This window comes from Platalea leucorodia (assembly GCF_965183815.1).
Source record: "Platalea leucorodia genome assembly, chromosome: 1".
Taxonomy (NCBI): Eukaryota; Metazoa; Chordata; class Aves; order Pelecaniformes; family Threskiornithidae; genus Platalea; species Platalea leucorodia.
Genome location: NC_138823.1, coordinates 90804098 through 90829907, shown reverse-complemented (window position 1 = coordinate 90829907; position 25810 = coordinate 90804098).

The window sequence follows — 25810 nt, the reverse complement described above, 5'->3', positions numbered from 1 at the left end:
ATTAATTTGTTACACTGTCTTCTGCTATTCATCTCAGGGAATGTTGCTGCCGTTGCAGTCTAGCAGGAACGGAATTTAAAAGTTTTAATTTGGGAATTTTTACTTTATTTTTAAAAATAAATCCATTATCTTCCTCCACAATTACCAATGGTGAAGCGCAAAGGCAATTAAGTGGGGTCCAACCCATGGCCATCACATGCTGCAAGATGGTGATTATGTCACCAAAGATTTATGAGGCTTTCGCTTCTTGGAACAAGTGAAATGACCAAACCAGTGACCCAGCAGCTTTATCAAGATAACCTATGGAGCACTTCAGATTGGGCTTCATAAGTGGAATGTTTTTGATGTCAACCTTACCACAGCAAGATAATCAAAAGAGAGAAAAAAGAGAGGTGGTTAAGGGCATAGGAACGAGGGTAGTTTTACGGATGTTTTAATATATTTGTCTAAGAGAAAGGTTAAATTACTCCAGTAGGGCAACTATATCAGGATTTCTGATTTGATACAGTTGTTTATGTATTGAGCAATGGAATTATATGAAATAGAGATTGGATGAGTCCAAAGTCATTGCACTACATTTCTAAGGTTAGGAGCATAATGCAGACTAAAGCCAGGGGAGTTTAAAGGTGTCTGTGGCACAGTTACTGTGCTGTATCATAGCTGACATATCCTGGCCTGTCCCCTTATTAAACGAGGGCAATACTCAGCACGGTTAATCCTTGAAATACTTTACCAATGAGCATTACTGTTACAGTTTTGTGCAATTTGTGAAGAGCAAAAGGAGCAAGGACAAGTGAAAACAGTGTCAAAGGGAAAAATAAAGAGACTCTTTTAGTATCCAATCATCACATCTTTATCACAGCACCTCTAGCTAATCAAATTATTACTTGCTGATTATTTTCTGCAGAGAACACAAGTGCTAGTCTACTTTCCTTAAGCTCAGAAAGTGGACAGGTATATTTATATGTTGTAAATTGCAGCCAAATAATTCATTTTCTGTTTCTCTCATTCTGGTCTTGTGGTGGCAACTTTTAGTGATTATGTGTGATTGAAGACCCAGTGGTATCTGGGATGCTCCCAGGCTACAGCAGGCTGCTGCTGCCAGCTCAGGAGCCATCTGAGTGATTCACACGCAGTGCTCTGCTAGATGCCAGCAGGGTTACTTCGGTGGCTGTGCTGAGAAGTGAAGGAAAAACTCACCCAAGCAAAATGCAAATATCCAAGTCTGTCACTTGCAGGCTTTTTTGAAGTTCATGAACACTCTGAGAGCAGGGGGAGGGATGGTAGGACTGAGCCTGCCCTAAGCATGCTCACTTGCATAGCAATGATATCTGAGGGAAAGGAAAGGAAGAGTAGAGGAAGAACATCTTCTTCATCAGAAGGATTGTTGGTAGAAAGAAAAGGTAAGGTTTCTCATGCAAGACTAGAAATTTCAGTGATTAAAATGTACACTCTGACTATGGCACAGTAATATGAAGTAACGGATTCAAAACAATGGAATCGTCTGGGGTGGGAAGATGAAAGAGGCACTTGCATGGAAATTGAGCCCCAAAGTTGTTGCAGGCTCATTTATGACTCCAGGAAAGGTCAGCTGTCATTTCTACTCCCTTATATCATAAACATCCTGTGCCTATTGGCACTAAGTACCTCCTGCAGGTTTTTAACCACACAGAAAGAGTTATAAGCCTCCAGCTCTTTGTGTTTGCACATCAATAATATTATTCATGTCTCCTGACTATCAAGGCAACAAGCAGAGGGCATTCCTTTGGTCTGGCATCGTCTTTCTGAAATGAAATATTAAAGCTTTGATTTCCATAGGAATCAAAAATCAACCATATGTCTTTCCCTGTTTCTGACACTATTAATTACACACATACACTTCAAATTGTTGCCTATTGGAAGTACAAGGAATAACATGTTTCAAAGCATTCAGAAATGCCCTCATATGTCGGAGAACAAAAAGAACTTCCTGTCCTGAACAGTAGCCAGTCCAAACTGTAGAAAATGTTAATGCACGTAAATAAATAATTATCTTCCCTATATCTGTGGCAATAAAGGCCAGATTCCTCAGCTGAAATCAACAGGTTAAATATTACCCTGATGGGAATCAGCTACCAAAATGCTTTTTGTGAGCCAGGCCCTAAACTCTAATTTAAAGATGTGGAAGGAGCAAAAGAAACAAAGGAAATGTTGGGTAGTTAATCGGGGAAAGGATTACTACAAGAATAAGATCATACATCCTAAAGACTGCTAAAAATATCATACATATGGAAATAAACACTGTTCTCAAGTATTCCTGGACTGCCCATCAGAAGGAGTATGGACTTCGATATAAACAAACCCAGGATGAAATTAGGTAAGCTCCATTTTGAGTATTTGAATGAGACTCACAGGAGAACAAGTTAGCTTCACCAAAGAAACTAATCCTATCTTTCTGAAGTACTGGAATTTACTTTGTGGTCTTTGAAGTCACTTTCTTAGTGTTCTTTTTATTTTATGAATTGATATGTTGAAGTCTCAGATGCTTCCCAAAGAACAACTTCATTTTACTGAGTACTATACAACTTAGGACACTACTTACACTACATAGCCAGTACTTATTTATAGGCCGAGACCTTGATCCTGCAAAGGATTTATAAAGTATTTGTAAAGTATTTCTGCTATATGAATAGACCAAATGGCCAAGGGACTGATGTCTAAATAAGCATAAGATAATATCTGAAGAGAGTTTAGAGTCTACTTGATTATGGGAACAATGGAAGAAGATGACAGTAATAGTAATGTGAAGATAAAAGCTTGAACAGGTTTTAGTGAAATGAATAAGGTGAATGTCTACAAATTTTTAACTTTTTTTTTTTTTTTTTTTTGTAATTGGATCAAAATGACAGATTCCTAGTGGGAGACATAAGACAGAGGAATTAGAAAACTATGTGTTGGAAATTTTTTTTCAATACTGGGGTGATATCCAAGCATTAGGATTTTTATGTAGCTAGGTACATGAAACTTAAGTTTTGCATTTCAGAGTTCCTCAACAGCTATAAACAGGTCAATCAGTATCTGAATTGGAACTTCAAACTCATTTATACATTAGTTACCTCATCTAGAGCCTTTCAATACAAGCACTTTTCAATGAAAAAGTTTGTCAACTCACTTCCAAATTTTCAGAGCCAAAGCGAGTAAGTGAATGAATGAGTGAATTGGCCATTTAATATAATATTTGTTTCAATATTGTCTTAATGATGCATTCTACTTTTTGGTTCAAAATGTCCTCAATTTAAAAAGTTTAAGATAATTTATGTTAGAGGGCAGCCAAACATAGACTTTCTAAACTTCAAAAAGATCAAAACCAACCTAAACACTTCACAACATTAAAACAAATAATTTTAATTTAATTTACAAATTTTATTGGTCTTTTTAGTTATGGATGTTGTCACTTTTTGACATTTTGTAGAAATTCAAGAGAGGAAACATTTCCTCAACATAGAAAAAATGCTTCACTGAGTTCAGCCTTCAGGAGACAGTCATTCTGCCACTGGACAAAGCAGGTTTCTATTTCATGTGGACAGGAAGTCTTTCAATATTTTTTCTTTTCCAAATGAATAATGGAATACAGTTCTTGAGGGATGCGAGAACAGGTTTTATTAGCTAACACTTATTATTTGGAGACAAAAATCACCTAATCTGAACCTAGATGTTGGGCATTCCTTGTAATACATTTTCTCCAAGTCTCTCATAGCAGAACTGAGAAATGTGGATCAGGCAAAAGGAGAGTGGGAGTAAAATCTTTCATAAACGTGACCTTTGGTGTCAAGAAAGACTGAGGTTGGTAGTATTTCATCTATCATATTATACTGTAACAGTAAACTCCTCATATCGCTACATTGGTTGAGTATTGATTTTAAAGGAAGATTGCTTATTAAAGTTATGAAGTTCAGCAGAAATTGGGCTAACTCTCTTTTGGATAGGCTTGTTTCCTCTTATATGGGAAAAATGGAGTCTGGAGAACTTATTTTGGACTTACCTTTTTTTCCCCTTTTTTCTTTTTTTCTTTTTCCTAGTTGGATAACACTTGACTACTTTTTTAATTCCAGAACCCAGTACAAACTTAACTGAATTTAGGACTTGGTAACTGGTTTATTTCAGCTTTTTATTAAAGGCTTGGTGTTCCTTCTCGCAGTCCTTGCACACATTACTCTGTCCCTCAGAGAATGACCACATAAGGTTATTAGATGTTTAGCACAACAGAAGAAGTGAGATGAAAGGAGTAAGACGAAGGGAGATGTCAGGACCTTCCTAAAGCACATACATTGATGCTGGAGTAGAAACTCCCTCCTCTGCTACAGCTTGACTATTAGCAGTTCCCTCCCTCCCTCTCCACTGGTGACACTTCCAGCTGCCCTTTTGCACCCACTGTAGCTTCTGCCAGGGGAGATGTCCACATCCTTATGTGCCAAATGCCAGATCAGCTATTGGTGCATGGAGATGCTCTAAGTGGGCAACAATTTCCTGCAGGGGCTGGTTGGGAATTACAACCTGATTGCATATTTTTCTTTCTTTCCAACTCAGTAACTGGTTGCACTTGCAAGGCAAAATTAATATCTATACTCCTATCATCACAAGTAGTCTCAGAGCATTAATTTCATCAATGTTCAGACACAGGGTAAATTTACACAGGTGCAGACCAACTCTGTGCTTGCTCTGGGCACGGCAGAAGCGAGCTATTTCCGTCTGGAAGTCACATATCTATCTAAGCAAGGTGTTGAGTTCAACCCTAGTGACCAAATTTAGGTCCAGTGTCTTGTTAACATAGTTATATGAGTCTTGAACTGACTTGCAATAGAGCTGGGTATTTCTTCCAGCTCTTAGATGTCTATGAAAATATGATGTAGGTTCTTATATGCTTTTGAAGAGATCTGTTTCTGCAGTACATGGACAATGTCACAGTTTTTGGACACTTGCTCAGGTGACTGGTTAATTTACTGTCATGTTTGTAGAAAACCAGTATAGCCCAGACCCATTTTAATTTTTACTTATCTATCTGTTCACCTCAACAAATGAACAGAAACAGAGGTGGAGGGAGAAAGTACAGATTGTGAAAAAATCCCATAATTTTAGAAGCTACTCCAGGGAAAAAGAAATTGATTCCCCTAATTTTGTCTGAAATGAACGTTCCATAGAAATCAAGACAGATGATATGTGCTAAATAGCCTTTTAGCTGTTTTTGAATTGTGGAGCTCTTTCTTGTGTGTTGTATCACCAAGGGGCAAAACCCACATTACATTCAAGGAATATTGCCTGAATGATATACATATGTAGATGTATACAGATCATGTGTATTATTACAGCAGAAACTGTAGGAGAAATCCAGTGCTGTATTGTATGGCAAGGCGCTTCCAAATAACTTGGAAACTGGACAAAAAAAGATCCTCATTCGTACTTATTTGGAAGTCCTTCATTCATCTTTCTTCATGCTACTTTCACGCACAAAGCTATTTGGGCATTCATGATGAATGAAGATCAAAATGATTCTGTACAGCACCTTGTTGGGCATGTTCTAATTACCTAGGGACACGGATTAGCATTGCAATAGCTGTAAGTGCCAAATGTATTTACTGTGGGAGCACTCAAATACACAGTAGTTTGTCAGCACATCACTACATGGCTCTTTCTTGAAACTGCTTACGTGATTATTTCTTATGTTGCATTTTTATCAGAGTATAGTGCAATTGTTTACATGATTCTACATAACCTATAAGTCAAGAAAGAGCAAAAAGATCTAGTCTAACATCATAAGACTAGTCTAAAAATTACGAGAAAAGTAGCTATCAGACCAGACTTAATCTCTCTCATCCAGCCTCCTCTCTCAGACAACACCCAGTACTAGGTGTTTCAGAAGGTATGCGATATTTGTGGCTTAACATGCTCACAGCTCAGCTTGCTTCCTACCTACCTGTTTTGGCTTTAAGTTGGCACATGCCCTGAAGCATGAGATTGTATTTCCCTAATTTAATGTTATCCTATCTAATATTGGATTATCAGTTTTTAAAACCTCAGGGGAAATCCTGGCTTGCAGAACTCTACTGCAAATAATTGACTTGGTTCAGCAAATATTAGGCACCACAGAAAGCAAATGGTGTTTGGGATTCTGACAGGTGAACTGCAACAAACTGAGCTGGAGTGGTTTGCAGGGTTATTACCCAGACTCTCTCTGCTAGAGGCTCCTGCCCTCCTGCTGCATCGAATGTGTACTGGTGTGCCAGCTGCACCCCTTCACTAACCGATTTCTCAGCCCAAACCTCATTAACAAAACCTGGGTCTTCTGAGCGGTTATGGTAGACTGTGATGTGAAGCCTTCTGCTGATTCCTCTACCAGGCTTGTAATATGTCATGGAAATGGAAGGGTACCATCTACACTATCCCCCTGGAGCTTGCCTGTAGGAACTCTTCAGCTTCTGTAACTCAGCATCTTTAACAAGGAAGATCCAAATCCAAAAAATGAATTTGAGATAATCATTGGAGTTTGGAAGTCACGTCTAAGCAAAAGACTGGCAAATTGTGGCTATTGTGTTGCCTGTATGGCACAGACGTGCAGGGAACAACTGTGCTTATGGATGTGTTGTGTTCCAGATACAACAAGACTGGACTAGGAACAGCAGGGAAATGTTGTCCCCTGCTCACCCAACAGCTAGCGCTCTCTCCACCAGCTCCATTTTTACAGCCCCGTTCTTATGCCCCGCATTGCCTGGCACACTTATATCTCCTGCACACGAGTTGCTGCCCCTTGTTGTTCTGTGGTTGCACAGTGCCCTGCTGGGGTGGTTCTCAGGGGCAACACCAGCTCAGCAGTGCTCCTGCAGTGCAAGTCGTAACAGCAACACACTGCTGACATGGCATTGCCTACATAACCAAGACAGGCTTTGAGATGTTTGCAGGAAAAACTTTATGAGAGTGTTCCAATTTTTTAATAATGATTTTCATTTTTTTTCTAGTCCAGAAAATCTAGGGCTTACACAGATCACTAGATATTACTTCCACCTTATCAATTAACTGTTCCATTCCTTCTCTATTTTACACATCTTTAGCCTTTGTTAATGACATATGATTACTGGCAATGCCATTGATAGAGATCCACTTGCAGTGTTTTGGGTGTTTTCTGTCAGTGGTCTAGGCTGGAGTTTTCTCCAGCTGGCTATTGCACATAGACTGCCTGCCAAGTAGGCTTGGATCACTTGAAAGCCATATTGATTTTAATATAGACAAAAACTGTTGATTATCATGTTTTCCATCAACTAGAGGTAGGCACCTTCTGAATTTGCCTCCTAGAGAGGAAAGCGAATTTTGAGTCCATCCCCTAGCACAACTGTGATGGTTATGCTGTCTGTGGTTACTTCTAACATGTACATTTTGCCAGTGGTTTCCTTGACTCAGAATTAAGGAATTCTGCAATATGGGAAGTAAAATATGCAATGTCTTTATTACTCTCTTTTTTGTATTGCTCAAAAGTATGTTAGTTACACTGCAGGAAGCATGTGGAAGATATGCCCTTCTTTGGGGAACTTACAACTTAACTGAAGGACAGAACAAATAAATATAGGCAAAGGAAGAAACGGAATACAAGGGGAAGGATACAGTCTAGGTAGATAGATTGATAAATATTTCATAGCATAAGCATAGGCTGGAACTTCTGTTATCAGCTGGTGGAGATTTATAGATAAGATTATAAAAACATAAGGGTGTTTTTTTTTTTTATGTTTTATAAGAACGTAAGGGGTCTTACTGGGTCAGATCAATGGTCCATTTAACCCAGGATTCTGTTTCAGCAGTGGAAATACACATTACTACTTAAAGAAAGGGCATAAGCTTGGCCACTTTCTACAGTCTATATATAAAACCACAGGGTACCACAGTGCTCATCCAGTCTGACCTACATGACATAAACCTACAGAGCCTCACTGAATTAATTTCTCTTTGAATTAAAAGAAGACGTCATGCACCTCGGTGACACTCTGCTGCTTAAAAACAGCTGCAGATTTACCCAGCGATCTCTGTGGCTTTGTTTTCCCTTCATTTAATGTGTTTGAAATGTTAATATGCTTCCTTTTTTTTTAAGAAGTTATCATCACCAACATCAGCACTTTTTTTTTTGTTTTTTGCCTTGCTAGCTTTCACAAGCCAGCAATAGAAAGAAGAAAAAGAGCTACCATAAAACTCCATGTATCAAATGACAGAGGTTAGTTCCCTAATAGCAAAAGCTGGGAGAGGGAAGGGCACAGATTCCCTACACCTGGAACATTTTCTGTTTACAGCCCAATGTCCATCATACTCCTAGTATCATAGGATAAAGTCACTCTTATCTCTCAGATTGGAGGAGGGGTGTTTCACCCATATTTCTGTATGCCCAGGTTTTATATATTTTGTATTTCATTTTTTTTAGTCTGTGTCTATGTCTGTGCCTGTATATCTGTTTTTTTGTTGTTGTTATTGGTTTTTTTTAAATTCATGTTTTATGCCAACAGTTACTTAAATACTTACGTGGTGGTTTGCCAACAAAAGTATATAACATTAAATCCTTAGGGAAGTTTTCTGGTTCTACTAACCCCACAGAAAAGGGCTATGCATTTCTTAAACAACTCTGAGAATTGTGTGCCAGATCCTTGTTTGATGTAAACTGGCTTAGCTCCACTGAGGTAAATGAAGCCTGCTGAATAATGACAGCTGAGGCACTTAAGACGTATCAAATGAAGTGTTACACAGAAATGCACAGTGCACAGAAGCATTGCAATCACCGTATGAAAGGGTAATAAACATCTGAAGGGGTTTTCTGCAGATATCTGTGATTATCTCGGGGAAATTCTTCACCCTGCAGTTTGTAGAACTTCTCTAAGTTTTCCCTCTTTCTTTTTTGTTTTTATACTCCAATACTGAATATAGCCACTAGACAGAAAGAGGGCCATTTTGCACAATTTCCTCATCAATCTCTAAGCAAGCAAAAGGTAACATAACCTTTGCTCTCTCAGTGACTTTCCAAAACAGCTGCCTAGCATAAAAAACTTGGGAAATATTATTTTGTCGCCAGCAAAGTAAATCATCTGATGTGAGAAACTGTTATAATATTTCAGCTCTGTCATGATTTACTAGATGCAAACTGAAAATATTTATAGTTTCCTTGAATGGTTTACATTTCTTTTCTTGATGCTAGGGGAAAACGTTCCTGTAAATAATATAATTTAAACTGCTGTTCAACTGTATCTGAACACCATTGCTCAGAATTTCCAATAGTCTTTGGACTTTGCATACATGCTTTCATTTATACTTTGACATAAAGGAATGTGTTTCCAAATTTATGCAGTACATCAGGTTCACTGTTGTTATATTTTTACTTTGCAGGTTTTCAACATTTACAGTAAAAATATCTACATATTTATTTTAATTATGGGAGTGCTTAGAGGCCATGCAAACCATAAAACTGGTGTGTAATTACTTGTACACAAAACTGTCAGAGTTTCTTGTCCATGTAGAAACTACTTGCAAACTTAACTTTGAACAGATACTTAAGTAATGTCCTGAAGAGATGGCAGGGCCCTTCCCCTTGAGCCAGGCCATGGCAGAGGTGGGTAGAGGGATTACTGCATGGACCACTCTACAGGAGAGCTGGGGAAGGGGAACCCCAAATGGGGCACACGTGCCCCAAGCACTGAGGGCGGCTGCCCTCCTCCCTCGGCCAAGGAGAGCATCTCAAAGCCCCGAGCAGCAGCCAGCTGATGAAAGCCCAGCTGGAAGGAGGAGATTCAAGTGCCAAAATATCTTTCTATAGCTTGGGCAACCCAGACTGCCTTTCTTCTTTCTTTTCTAGATGGTTTAATTAGAAACGTGTGTGGATATGGAGGAGATTTGTTGTTGTTGTTATTTTACAAGGTAGCAGCACTCATGTGAGGTCCTGCTATTAATTTTATTGTTCATGTCATCCCTGTATTTATGGTTGCTGAATCTGGAACATTTCACCATTCAGATTTTAGCCTTCTGTTCAAAATAAAATAGATGTTGGGGGCTTTGGCTCAGGGTTTACATAATCTGTGCTAACTGTGGAAAAGCCGCTGTGACTTCAGCATTTGGATCTTTGCAGCTGTCTCCCTCATGGGGAGGGTGTACCCAATTATTAGCTCTCACGTCTTGCAAGGCTGCAATGTATCACCCACGACGCAGTGCCATGGTCCCTTGGAGCTCAGCGTTACATGTCGAGTCCTTGTGGAAACCCATTAATAAGCAGTAGGGCCCTCCGTTTAGCTACAAGCCAGGCTGGCACTGAGTTTCATCTCAGTTTTTCTCATGCAGTGGCTGTGGAGACATTCCCGTCACACAATTAATCTACAAAGATAAAGGCTGTGAAAAGCAATTGGGCTGAAAGCTCTGAATGAGAACACTGCAATCTGTTGTTCACTGGTAGGTCTGCATAGGCGGCATCTTATGGCAAGACCCCGCTGTACTTCAGCAGTGTGACAGGAGAATGAGAAGGAAACCATGAGAAAGAGTCCTTCAGGCTTCCTTCTACCTGGGAACGGGTCTGGGGCAGGCTCCAGATAGGTCTGGAGAAGGCCACAACAACCTCGGAGTGCCTAAATGGCAGCCAGCGGGGCCGGGGTACCACTGGTCACATACCTACAACCAGCAGGAAAGCACATAACGACACAGTGGCTCGTATGCTGCCTCTTGGCTCCAGTGGTTCGCCTAGGATTGGTGATGGCATGTTTCTCAGCAGAAATGGCTGGCATTGCAATGGGAAACAGCCACCTCGGCTGCTGGAGCTGGTCCTGCTTTTAAACTGACTGTTATCTGTGGCCAAATGTCTTCTCTGTTGACCGGAGCACAATAGAATTTCTCTAATGAGAATATATTAATGTTAGCAAATTCCCATCTAGTCAGCCATGCTCAGAAATTGGCTATTAGCTTTTTATTTAGATTTCTTTTTAAAAAAATGAAAATGCAATACCCCTGTCTAAAACTTGGGGCATGAACAAACAAAACATTTTAATAAGTGTGCTGATGTTCTTATTACAAGCCTCTTGGTGCACCAAAATGAAAACCTTTCCTCACAACTTAATTATTTCCATTCACTCCATCTGCACAGAAAGCCCAGAAAAAAAGATGAGCTTAAGCACGTTTGGAAAATCAGCGATTTTGAGTACTGCCAGATTAGGGTTGGGGAAGTGAACCTCTGAAGACATTTCGTAGATTATGCCCTCCACAGTCTGTCCCAGCTTTCTTTCTAAAGCTTGGGCTGTTAGTTAAAGCAGCTCTGCCAATTTTCTTTCCAACAGCGGTAGACAGAAGAAGAGAGAGAGAAGGTCTCTGTGACATCCAACTCAGGCAAGCTGTAACTGTATATGCACTTATTTGCTGTGCGGACGACCGCTCAGCCCAGAAACAAAATGGAAGGCAAAGCAAGATCTGCGTCTCATGACAGCTTTATTGCTTTTCTCCCCTGGAGGCATTACGACACTTATTGTAGCATTTTTGGGAGACTTTGAAGTTCCTTTACTTCTAATTGCAGAACTCATGTCATTTGGGGAATTTGAAAATAGCCTCTTTTCATCTTTTCCAACAGTCAAACGTTACATGTTAACGTTTTATTCCGCACATTATGAATTCAGAGATATAGAAATGACTGGCATTTCGCTCCAAATCTTGCCGTGATTTTCTCAGCTGAAAAATGCCTATTCGAACCCAGCCACCACCACTCTACCAGGAGACATCTATTAGAGAAGCGCCCTTCAGAGTCAAACTCCTGCCCCATCGGTGGCAGCCTTGCTGCCCCCAGACGCAGCGCAGTGTTTGGACCTGCTCCTCTAGACCTCTGCACTTGTGTATGGTCCCTGTGCCAGGCGCTTGCAGGAACAGGCTGGGGGAAGATGCCTGGAACTGCCATCCCTGTGCAGGATTTGCCACTGAACAAAGCATGGACTGGGTCGTGATAGCTGATACGGGATCCCTGGGGCGGGGATGTGCATCTTCTGCCAACTTTGGGCCATAGTAGAGCAAAATGTGGGTATCAGTAGAATGTAAATAATAAAAAGAATAATAAATTTCAAAATCAAGCCCTGTAATGAAAAAATAAATAATCTAGATAGAATGTCTTAGAGTGTCTAAGCCTGATTTATTAGCAACTCTGGCTGACCATTATTATTATTAGGTGAGCAACTTGCAGTGATTTTTCACCTGGTGCTCTGCAAATTAACTATGCTACAGGATGAGCACAGGAGATTTGTGTTTATTGTTTTATGAAATTATACAGTAGGTAAAAATTCACTTGGAACATCACCACCATCACTTTGCAATTTTATGACCTATAGCGCACCTGACACACAGTAGTGCTGCTGCTCAACACAGATGAACAACAACATCAGTATCACTGGTCATCTGGGGCAGCGAATAACAGCAACAGGAGCAGAGCCAATGCTTATTTCAGGCTGGCACAGAAATCCACTCACCTGCAGGTTATTTTCATGTTTATTCCATGTGAAAGAGCAGAGAGAGGCTTTAGCTTTTCTGACACATTATATGCTAAAGTTTTTCAGGCCAAAATTCTGTGCCAGGTATCCTAGTTATGTACAAATTTCCTCCCATCCACACCCTTTGCAGTGACAGGTGAAGCGCTGGCTGTGTTTATTGTGTTTGCCTTCCTCAAACAGGATGCAACTATGACCCTGAGGAAAAAAATGCATTCGCGTATGCAGAAGAAGCTGGTGGCAATTTGTATTCTAGTTTAGCTCTTATTGTAGTAAATGACATTACTGTAGAGCCCAAATATTTCTTTTATGTCAGATTCTACTTACTAGTTTCCATTTCCTAGAGTCAATACAGAAATCAATCATGTCAAAAGGAAAATTCAATAAGAAAATCCTTTATGGCATAAGCTTAATTATAGATATGTTTTCTTTTGTAAAAACAGAAGAAATTCAAGCACCAGAGCCCTTTACAGATCTTTCTAGACAATATGAAGTAGCTGTATTTATATATAAAAAATTACGAGTGAACTTTTATTATTCCTTACATAGAAAACCCCATGGGAAAAGGCCTGAAAACATTTTGTTCTTGACTAAATCACTGCACGATGTCATCTTAACTGTGCTGACAAAAAAGGAGAAGCATTACAAATTAAGTATGATACAGCAATATTTTAAAATCTTGATGTCCTTCCTGCAATACATTGATTCAGTCATTAAAGCCCACATATCGAAACCAATTGAGAAAAATGTTGGGAACTGAGCTGCCCCTGGTGTCCTCAGATCTATAGAAACTATGTTTTCAGTCTCTTAATTATCTAGCTAACAAACTGGACTTAAGAATAATGTTTCATATGAGTTTTGCTGGAATATACTGCAAATGTTGGTGGCTTTTATGCCAGGAGAGATGAGGGGCTCACCTTGAGCTGGATTCTAATATCTTATTATTTAATCAGTTTTTTTGTGTTTCTCAGTGAACTAAATGCATATGAACTAATACTGGCATGAAGTAGAGCATCAGAATCTAGTCCAGCATGAGATATGCATTTTATATGATACCAAGATAGTTTCCCTAGGAGAATTTAGATCTCAAGAAAAATAAACAAAAAATTATGTAACTCAATATGCTGTATAAGAGTAGAATTGCAGATTTTAAGGGCTGAAAACAAAATCTTTACAATAGATCTAGATTCTAACCTCATACATGCATGTTTTTAGAAAATTAGTCATCTTTGCTTTTGAAAATATCAGAAAGTTCAGATTTAACTTAATCTCAAGAACAAGACCCACTACATGAATTCCTCTACACCTTTTTCCCTCATTTTGTGTAATTTCCCCCACCTTTTACAAGGATTATAATGTTAAGAATTCCCCTTACCATTTTCAAAACAGTAACCCAACACTAAATAGTTTCCTTCTCATAGCATGTAGATAGCAGTGATGGAATATGAATTTATATCTCCACTCTTTTGCATTGTCCTTTGTAGGATTTTATGTGGAATAGCTAGTTCAGTGAAAAGCATGCTTTCACTATTCACTGAAGACACAGTGCAAGATTTTAATATCTTAATTTCAAAACTGCACATCCATCCTAGAAAAAGCACAGAATGAGCGCTGTGCCTGCTGTGTGAAGATCTATGCTAGAGGCAGTAAGTTAGACTTGGTAGAACAGGCTCTTAAAATTATAGCTTGTTCCCAGAGCAGTGCTTAATTTTCCCCTCCAGCAAGCTCTGTCGCTGATGCTCAGCTGTGCTACAGCATCTGCCTCTTCCCTTCTCTCCTTGCCCAGACTCAGGGTGTGAGGTTCCCACCCCACCTCACCCAAGGTACTAGCTGCTGTTCAGTCAGCACAGCCCTGGCTATGATGGTAGGCAAATATATCCCAGATTTATTTGGCTAAACCCGCTCCTGAGAGCAGGAGCAGAAAGAAGGCAAATGTGGTAGCCTTTTGTTATCTTCCTACAAAGTTACTGTCAGTAAGGAACAGAGCAAAAATCAATGATTTTTCTTAACGGAAACTGGAGGAACTCAATACCTAATTAATTTGTGCCTTTCAGTTCCTGTAACTGCTAACAATGCTGGATGCAACATTGCCAGCATTTGTTACTGTGCTTTTTTCTATGCCTCTCGTCTCCTACATCACACTACTTGTAACATCTTTTTGGTATTTCCTTTTTATACTTAAGGCTTTCCCATCGCTACCTTTCTCGTGAACCTCCAGAGATAATTCCCAAAGAACAAAAGGCCGACAAACTTTACATCAACTAATCATCACCTTGACTTCATGCAAAGTATGAAACTATCAGCCACATCTGTGCCCAGATGCAGATTAGTCACTACTATAGATGCAGATTAGTCACTACTATCAGAGAGCACCTTCATAAATAAAGACATTATAGCATTTTCAAAAAGCCAAACTTGATGTCTCTCAGGTCAAAACGTAAGAGTGTATCCTACAGGGTATTACCACTAGCGTTTTTTTTTTTTTTCTCCTATTTCCATTTTGGTACTGTATTGATACGTAATGTACTATTTAAAACTATTACACTGCATCTAAATACACTGTATTTTCAGCTCAAAAGTGCTGACAGTCATACAATTTTAGTAATTCACCTAGTGAACTCCAGAGGGTAATCTCTGAGGGTCTATTGAAAACCCATTAACTTTATCAATACCCTTCTGGGTCCTGTACTGTGAGCTGGTGAGCTACTACACTGTTTAAGTGGCTCTATTGAAAAAAAAAAAGCCACTTTTATTCTGATTTTGAAACACAATAGTAAACATTTTATTCCTTGACACAGATGGGATCGGTTGTCTTTGCACTAAGATGAGTTTACTAGCTGCCTCTAAGAGGCTTTGATTGAGTGTGACTTAGTTTTTAATACTTGAAGTGTACTAGATAGGTTACTTAATCAGTTTTTCTCATAAACTCTGCTGGCCAGTGCTTCTAGATCATTAGAGTGCTTGAAAAAAAGAATTTTATACACACACACACTGAAAGTAAGACTGAATCTGCGCATTTGCATATTACTGAATAAGACACTACCTTGACAACCAATTTAAGGGCTCTGAAGAAAGTTTGATCTCATCAAAAACCAATAAAGAAGCTCCCAGAAATTTAAAAAAAAAAAAAAAAAAAAGAGAACTTTTTCTGATGGAAGAAGCAAATTCTGCTCCTTCAAAAATGATAAACCACAAATGAAAAGAAAAATAATAAGGCCTAGGAGTAAATTCTTGGCTCGACAATCTGTGTGCTAACATTTGCGCAGCTCTGGCAACACCTGCTGAAGCAAGTTGCAGTGTGACAACAGTCCTGAACAATACTACTAACACATGCCACATGCCTTTACTAAAGATAATGCATATGCAGAATACATCATTAATCTTCTTTTAAAGCCTCTTTGAGAGCAAATATAAAGCAAACATAAGGTATTTAACTGGAACCACTGAATTATCACTTTTAGAAATTCAGTTAAGTGGGAAAGGACTTGGTTATTAGCACTCTGGGGTGCTCATTGCCCAAGCCACAGCTGCTCTAGCAGTGTGTAGGATAACACCAGGCAATAGGGAGGCTGGAATATGAGCCCTTCATGCAGGCCATTCCAATGCTTACACACCGTTTCCATCCAGAATTAAAATGAAAAGTCAAAGTAGAGACTAAAAAAGGAAGTGAGGAACACCGCAAGTTTTCTTTCATTTAAATATGTCAAGGAACTCAGCTTTTGCGTGGAGTGACAATTTAACTCTGCTCCTCTGAGTTGTCACAGAGGTTTGTGCAAATTGTAATCCTAAATCACGCAATCCTGTTCTCTTGGATGTGTTGGTTTCTCTGGCTTAACTACATCTCCTGCGCTGCATTTTAGTCAGGGGTTACACTGACTCATTATAGTGGGGAAACAGAATAGAGCAAAGGGAACTGTAGCTGTTCAGTGCAGAGATGAACTGAATTTCCGCTGAATGTGTTAATTTGGCTTAAGCGTATGGTAGAATTGGGTAACTGCAATTCAATCTCTTTGATTTACAAAAACTGTTTGGAGCCCTGTTTACCAGTAGGGTGATGGGGCAAATCACCCTGCAAGAGACAGTTCACGCTTCCGAGCTCCCCTCAGGTCACACTGCAGCCAAAATAAATTCTGTAGATTTTTTTTCTTGGATTTCTGTCACTAGGCTGTGTTCAGGGAGGTGTTTTCCTCCTTCTATGCACCTGCCTCTGGGATGGTGTCTTACTGTGGCTCTTTCACTTCCTTTCTCTTGCTTTATGTGTTCAATTCCCCTCTGCCCACACCAGCAACACATCCCTCTATCTACACGTGATTCCTTCTTGGGTGCTAACATGGTGTCTCTCTGCCTTTCAGGAGCTGAGCTACTTCTTACGGCTATGTCAAGAGAAGAAACATTCACTGTGGATGTTTTGTCCGAGTCATAAACCCTTAAAAGATGTCAATATGTCATCCACATTATTATGTATTTTTGTAAAACTGCTTTGAAAGAAAGAAAGGAAAAAAAAAAGTAGAAGAAAAAAGAGGTGAAAATCCAGTGAGGTGAAGTAGTTTGGGAGCTGGCTATATATGCTCACAGAAAACTATAACGGAGCCTAAAAATCTCGTTGTTGTCACTGCAGCAGCAGGAGGCTGAGCTGTGCAACCCCAGCATTGCGACAGTGGCACTTGATGCACAGCTGGTCCCTTCCTAATTCGAATGATCAGACTTCAGAGAGGACGGAGCAACCCCCTTCACAGCCACTTAAAATGTGCCGTTGCAGAAGCAGCGAGGGAGCCACGGTCCGTGCAGAGAAGGAAACAGGAGGGAGAGCTTGGAGGCTATCTGCCCTGGACAGCAGAAGTATGGACAAGGAATAGCGAAGGGGGAAGAAGGATGGAGGGTACCAGGAAATAAGTGAGATGGAGAGCTGTCCAAAGCTCAAAGGCCATAAACAGCTTGAAATTTTCCAGACATGCTATTTTTTTTCCTTTTTTCTTTTTTTTTTTTTTGTTTTTTGTTTTTTGTTTTAGGAGGAAAGGCTGATGAAAGAGATGAGCTGACATAAAAATATGTCTTGCAAAAAGCAGCACATTTCCCTTATTTCTAAATCACCCGAGTCCTTTTTTACTATTACGGAGACAGGAATAAAGCCTATTATGGCAAGTGGTATGATTTCTGTTATACCTTAAGAGGGTTTTATTTTGTTTGGCATAATTTTATTGATCTGTGCTTCATTCCAAGTAGCATGGGCCTTAGTCACCTTTTTCAGTCATGGAAGAAAAGTTATTTATTTCTCAATTACTGCTGTTGTATGAAAACAGAACTTGTGTTCCACATAATTGCACAGGGCAGGCATGTATGGCTGTGTCTACTAGTAAATTAAACATGCCCAGGATTGTGCCTAGGCACTGAATCCAGTTACATGACATGTCACAGATTTATGCTACTAAATTCTCTTCATCTCTGAGATGTAATGACCACAAATTACCTGTTCGGAATAGGTTCTGGTAAATTCCAACTACCAAAGCTTGACTGGGAATGGTATGGGAGGACTGGATATGGGGCAAAAGCATGTAAAGCAATGTCCTAACAATTCAGGAGTACAGATGATTGCTTTCCAGTGCTCAGAAACATCCCTGGGCAGTATTTTACTAATGTAAACATAGACTGTGTTTAGTTGTCTTCCAGGTCAATGAAGCAGACTCCACCACTACTGCATCTTTGGCTATTTACACAGACTTAAGTCTGTTCAAAACAGGACAAGAATCTGTTATATTCCTTGCACTCTTACCATGCTAATCTCTTCACAGTATGGTTCTTGTTGTTGGTGTCCTAAAATAAGGAGATGATTTATATTTTATTTAATCTGTATATTAAAATAGTAATAGAAAGTAACACCTTGCCATTTTATGAGTAAGTATAAATATAAGTAAGCTTATGGGGACCTCACTGTACTGAGTGCTGTGCAAACATATAGTGTGAGATAGTCTCCTGGAGATTACACAGAGCTCTTGCTTCTCATTGACAGAGACCCTGAAGAAGCAGAGATGAGGGGCACATGCAAATAGAATTAATGACTCAAGAAAGAGCAAGCAACAAGTTAGTAGCAGAGAGATGGGACAGACAATGATTTGGGGGTTACGGTGGATGCCAAGTTGAGGATGAGCCAATGAAGTACTGTCATTGCAAACAAGGCACTGGGCTCCTTTAGGTGGCCATCAGGCTGAAGAAAGCCCTCATCCCCCTCTGCTCGGCATTGGTGAGGTTGCCCTGGCATGCTGCATCCAGTCCTGGGCTTCCCAGCTTGAAAGGGATGTGGAGAAATTGGAGAGGGTCCTGCAGAGAATTACCATGATGGGCAGGGGCCATGAGCATGTGCCTTACAAGGAGAGGTGGAGGGAGCTGGTACAAAGGTTGGTGAAGAAGAGAGTAAGAAGCAATATGGTAGGAGCCTACATATACTTGAAGACAAGGTACAAAGATGTCTGACCCAAACTTCTCTCATTGTCAGCAGATGGTATAACAAGAGGTGACAGTCACAGATTGTGGCTGGGAGGGTTGGATTAGGGCAATTTAGGAAAAAAAACCCTTCTTCACTAGGAGGATAGTGCAGCAGAGGAATTTGCTAGCAGGAGAGAGGGCTGAATCTCTGCCCCTGGAGGTTTGCAAGGCTTAACTAGACAAAGCAACAGCTGACCTGATCTAGTACTGGCAGTTGTCTGGCTTTGAGTGGCAGTGAGCTGGATGGACTTGATGATCTGCAGCCAGCACTGCTGTTTCTGTCAGGGAGAACCCACATGCACCAATGCTGGGCATAAGCCTCATCCAGAAAAAAATCATGTCAACCACAAGTTGTGCAGGAGCTTCTACTGTATTCTAGTTCAGTGTATGATATTTTTGATAAACAAGGGTAACTATTCTTATAATTACTTTCTCTGCTTTGTTTTATCCTCTGCCCTGGCAGACCAGCAGTGGTGTTTACATTTTGGAGAAATATATTCTGGTTATTAGTAGAGATGATTTCCTTCATATGATGGGAAATCTACTTAATCTGCAGACCAGATACTGAAGGTCATCATATATTTCAGCTATTTCTTCTTTCTAATAAGTGGTATGCAATTGCACTTTTCATCTTTACAGGCTTTTTTTACATTCCTATTATGAAATGTGAATATGACCTCAAGGAGATCCAAATTTTGCCTATGTGGACAGAAAATACTTGAATCTGCTGACAAATATATGTCAGTACTTTATGAGAACTTGGTATGCACTGATGGTAGGATATATTTGACAAGATTAATCAGAGACCAGCTCATGGAGATATTAGCCAGACTGCACAAGTATGAGTGAAAACCACTCGAACTTAAATTAACTTAATAGAAACACTGTTGCTAACACAGCACAGTGCACTAAAGATAAAGTACAGGGACTGGTCAAAGAGGAGAGCACAGCTAAGCATTTAGTCCATTAACTATGCAACTTCCAGTCCGGTCGCACAATCTGACAGACAACAGTTGTTTCTAAGTATGAAGCAACAGTACAACAGCATGACCCACGACTAAAACCACAGTCATGTTTTGCTGAAGACTTGTGCACCCGGTCTTGAGTACACAACAAGGCATGCAAAACCTGCTTGGTATTATCAAATTGGAAAGGCGCACCACAAAACCATTGGCCTCTTTCACAACCCCCATGCAGGATGTCCCCTATTACACTCATGCAAACTCCTGGTCTGTGAACATCATCATAGTAACACTGCATACCAGGTTCACTGATGTGGCCATTCTAGAAAATCCTAAATTGCACTTAGGGCCATTTTAAAATATGCTCAGATTTAGTCTCTGCTCCCATTTGAATCAATATTAAAGTTAGAATTGACTGGGAGTTATTTTACATGTTTGTGAAAATGCTCTAATTCTCTCTCAAATATTTTGCTTTTTAGTTAAAAATAATAATTTTAAAAATTCTTCAAACTGAAAAATTTTCTCCCTTTCAGCTTTTGGCCACTGAAAAAAGCCTCAGTGTTTGGGGAGTCTCAAAACCTAGTTTGAACTGGTTAACATGTTGTTGACACAGTCTTCACTTTTCCCTTAAAAAAAAGAAAAGAAGAAAATAGACATTTCATAAAGAAACAAATTGGAAAAACAACAAAAACATGCCGGTGGAAACTATTTCATGAACCCTAAAACTTTCATTGGCTTAAAAAAATGCAGTGCTAGGCCAACCCTGAGCAGTTCTGTAAGAAGTGGAGATCGGTTTTGTTTCATTGGTGTTGCATGCTGTTCTGCATGTTCATTTCATTCTGCCTTACATGAGCTTATACTTTTGTTTTGGTAAATAATAATCTTGTTACTATAAGCTTTGCTTCATTCCCCGTGGAAACAGAGGTTATGCATTCACCTAAGTGTGTGCTCTGTGTCCATCTCCCCAGTACTTTCTGAAACCACTGGTCTGTCAAATCAAGTCGAAACTGCTTTCAGAGATATTAAGCTCCTGCAAGTTACATGTAAACAGGTGACTGGGACAAGAACGATCCTATTAGCATCCTCACAGAAGGGAAAGTTGCAAGATACCTTCACCTTTTATTCAACATTGGAATTTAACAAGACAAAAACATTTGATTGAAAAATGGCTCCTTCCATTGAAGAGACATCTTCAAGTGGTCCCCACATCTTATTAGACGCTGAGGAACCTGACCATGAGATCTGACACCATGGGAAAGTAGGCTCCACTTTGTTCACTGAGTTACTTGCTAAGGGATGCATTTGTTCCATGGGGTTGCTCGTTGTTTAACATCTCCCTGCATGTTCAGAAAGCCTGACACATGGAGCAGTGCAACTGCAGCTGTGTATCAAAGAGCTTTTGGAAGAAAAATGACAACCAAATACCTAAAGCGTTAGATACATTTAGCTGTGGGGAAACAACGGTAAAAGAAAGAAGGCAGTCTTGGCAGAAACCATGCAGATATGACACAGGGTCTGCCTGTGGAGTAGGCTGAGCAGGCAATTGTCCAGAGCAGTAAAACACCCTTGGTGAGAGTGGGCATCACTGTGCTGGAAAATAGGCTTGTCCTACTGTGACAGCCAAGGGGCAGCTCCTATGAGAAACCCATTCTCCCCTCACCCATGGTGGAACCAACAAGTCTCACTCCTGCCCCAGCTCTCCGAACCATTGCCATTTCTCTCACCCTCACTTCTTGTGGAAGCAGCGGTTTACCCTTAACTTCCTCTTCAGTTCCCCCCATACCTCACAGCAGCTGATCTTCCCCACACCTTTGAAAAACCTTGAGCTGGCTCAAGACACAGTGCAACAGGGATGACTTGGTTTCGATGGGAGGAGTACAGCACACTGGGAATGCTGGGAGCTGTGTCTTCTCTTGACAAGTTGCACTAAAAAGCTTACATTCCCTTTTTAACAATCCTAAAGTCGTGCTAGTGCTGCAGCAGTATTAAAACATGGGACCTGATCCTATACCAATGACATCAGAGAAAGTTTTGCCACTGCATTGCATGGGGATGGTTTAAAAGCACATGCATTTAAGACAGATTATGCTTTGCAACTTTAGACTGTAAATACATAAACTCTGTGGACATTTAAGTTTATTTCTTACACCTCTTGTAATATTAAGGCTTCAGTAGTTGAAACTATTATTATTTGTCTTTGTTTCAAGCTTCACAGCCTGATATTTGTGCAAAAGTTGAGAAGAGGTATTGCAGAAAGTTGGCTGTTAAGTGAAGGAATCATTCTGATTGCACTTAAAAAGTCCATGCTCATCCTAGAGATGTTACTGGTCCTCCTGGCACTCCAATTTTATGCACCAGTACCTTCAGCAGAATCAGTCATCTCTCTGAAACTGGAACAAGCAACGCAAGTAAACCTCATGGGAGAACTATGCAGTAATGTGGCCTTGGGGAAAAACTGCAGACATGAACCATCCAGGATTCATCCAGTATAAGCAGTTTGCAAAACAGGAGCCTCCTCCTCAAAAAGGCAGGAATAAAACAAGGTCCCTTGAAAGGAGCCTCTCCTTTGCCTCTGCTTCCCCAGGTGTGGGCAGAAGAGCCTTCCCTTATGGCAAGAGGGGCTTTCTCCTGCTGAACACAAGCAGCGGGGGGATGAAGCTGAGGAGATGAGCTGGCTGGGCTCCAGCTGTGAGAGCAGCTACAGAAGCCACCCAAGCACTTGTGGAGCTTCCCACAACCCTGGCCAGCCCCTTGCTGCCCTGAGTCCTCTGCTTCTGCTCCCAGACTCGGCCTCCCTCACCCTCCCCACGCCGGGGCTGCATAGAGGTGCTCAAATGTGTTACCACGTATTACCTCTGACTAAGCTGGACTCGCAGATTAATTAATTTCTACACAAGGAGAACATGCTTGATGCGGAAAAGTGAGTTTTCTCTGAGAGGAGAGGACTTTTTGGCTAAAAGTCAGAACAGTTACATTTTTGCCTCTTCAGTGAAGAATTTTGGGGTGAGGGGGACAGTGGGAGGGTGGTACTGTGGGGGAAAGGACTACTACTTCAGCAGCAACATATTTGGAGTATAATCCTTCATTTCAAACTCCAGGAAGAGAGACATGTTTTAAATATAGAAAGACCGATTGTCTTTCCTAATTATGGTATGCATCAGAATCACTACAGTGTCAAAATTCAATTGATGAAGTGTGAAAAACTGATAGAATTAGGCAACCTGTTTTCCACTGAGTCTTGCCTTTATGCTTAGCTGCATATGAGATATACGCAAGGTATATATTATCAAATAATGCTTGTAAGACTGGTTATTATCGACAGCTAATAACACACTTATTTAATGATCCCAAGCAAACACCGAGTGTGCTAATGTGCTGATGTTACATCAAATCAGTCGCTAAATGCTGTAATGACCACTTTTGTAGAGTTTACTGGTACCATACTAAAACCCATATTTAACGGTTTAACAGTTTTATTTTTTACAGGAAAAAGCTTCTGCTGTCTACTTGCTGCAGAAGAGCAATCAAGATTTACTTTCCTTTCCTGTATGAAATACAGGCTTTTACTTTTCTCAAAAATGTTATAATCTACAATATATAATTTCCTATCAGCTCATTAGCATACAGACAGGATGTGGGTAGGCACTTAGTAGCTCATGATTAACACTCATGCAGCTACAAATTTTCATTTACTAATAAAAAGAGAGAAAAAGAAAAATACATCCCCTGCTGTAACTTAAGTGAAGCCAAATTTCATTATTAATTTAATAACATAGCATATTCATTCACACACAGAAGGAATTACAGAATGCATGATGGCTGAGAGCCGTAAAGACGTTTACATTCATCTTCATGAGTGATAACTCATAACTGGTAGAGCCAAGAGTGAGTTATTAGATCACTCCTCACAGATAAAAGGTTAGAGCAGATTGCAGCCATCAGATCTTTTAATGCCTCTGTGTATGTTCAACAGTGAATATGAAAAGATAGACCATTTTTTTGCTTCATGCTCTAGCAAACCACTCTGCAACTTTTCCACAATTGCCTTTGGTTCTCCCTATATTTTCCACCCAAGTTGTGCTGACTTTGCCGCTCAGAGTTTTGTCTTCTACATCTCGACATCTGTATGAACTAGTTATTCAACTGAGTAGAAGATTAACAGCTGTTTTTTTCAGAGACGGATTAATAGCTTGATTTTTAGTGGCACCAAAGAACACACATCTAGGGAAACTTCTTATTGGCTTAAGCCTGTTGGTTCAGGGAAAGGGTAATTTACACGTGCATTTAGCCTGACCCTTTCACTTTAACGTGACCTTTTTATTCCAACTGCACGGTGGCTCTTGAATAAAGGCAGCAAGCAAAGCTCATTTTGTCACATAGCACGGTGGCTGTGAGCACTCACAGGACTCGGGGCACTCAGGCAGGACCAAACAGCCTGGCAGGGTACAGATTTGCAGCATCTATATTAAACTGCTAAACTCATTTGCTATTCTGCCTAAAGTCATGGGGTTGATTATAGATGTCCAAAGATAACGTCAATGATGCAGACATTTGCAGTAGTTGTTATTTTGGCTGGCTTGCTACAGGCTGACCAAAGGGGAAAGCAAAACCTGCTGCAGCTGAAGCTGAAGAAACACACCTTTCTTGTAGGCATTGCAGAGAACTCCACTGAGCTGTCCTGGAGCTCAAGCACTGACAGTGATCTGATGAACTCATAAGTGCACTGAACAATCAAGAAATCATCTAGCTTTCTCAAGTCTTATTACTTTGTATTAAATCAGTTGTTTACAGGTATTTCTTTATTGTATTTTTAAATTACAGAATCTATTACTGCAGCATGTGCAATGCTGCCTGTAAGTGCAGCCCTGTTATTTGCAAGTGTTGTATTTATGGTACTTATTAATAAAATCCAGGTAAAACTGTTATCTCAACTGGAATGTGTATGTAAAGACACACAGGTTACTTTCTTATGTCATTAACTTTGACTAATATAAGGAAGATTTCCCAGGGTTTAAAGAAGAGGACTAGAACATGGACTCCTGATTTACATGTAATGATAATTAACATCGTTGGATTGATTGCAGCTATATTGATTTCTGCTAGTGGACTTTCTAAACCACAGAATGTAATCCTCAAACGTGTCAGGACTCATGCTGGCTGTGTCCTGAGCAGCAGTTAAACAAAATGGGGTGCATCTGTTCTTTATTAAAAGAAACGATCTGCTTTTGAAAATATTTGTGTATCTATGACAAATAAGCTTTGGTTTCCACTTGTGAAAACAGGGCAATGCTTTACAGTAAAGCTTTCCTGGAAAAAAGAGAAGTATGTACTGTAAATTAAAAAAAATACTGGTGGAAGCACATTTCACCTTTCTGCAATTGATGCGTGTGCATGCATTTCCCATCAAGGACTTTCAGTCATAAAGTTAAAAATACAGGCAGAGTGAGAGAGGAGAGAACAGATGAGATCAAAAACTAAACCAAAACACACTGTAAGATGTGATTAGAAGAACAAGGCAGGGTTGACAAGGTTTATTAACTATCAGCCTTCCTGCAACAATACTTCAGCCCCAGAGGCTTTTGTCAAAATTTCATATAAAAAGGTGGGGGAGGGGTGGTCATTTTCAGAAATTGCCAACATGCACAACTTCAACAGGAGCTGCAGGTCCTCAGAAAATGAAGTTCATGGTCTAATAGGTTCCAGTTGCCTCTGTTCCTGTCTGCAGGTCGTGTTGTAAAATTACAGCATTCATGCATAGCAGGTATAACGCTCAGAGGAATTGACAGTGGAGCACAAAAGCTGTCCAAGGTTAAGGACCCAAACAGGTTTCTGTAAAGCACCAGATTATCTGCTATTCACAGGGAA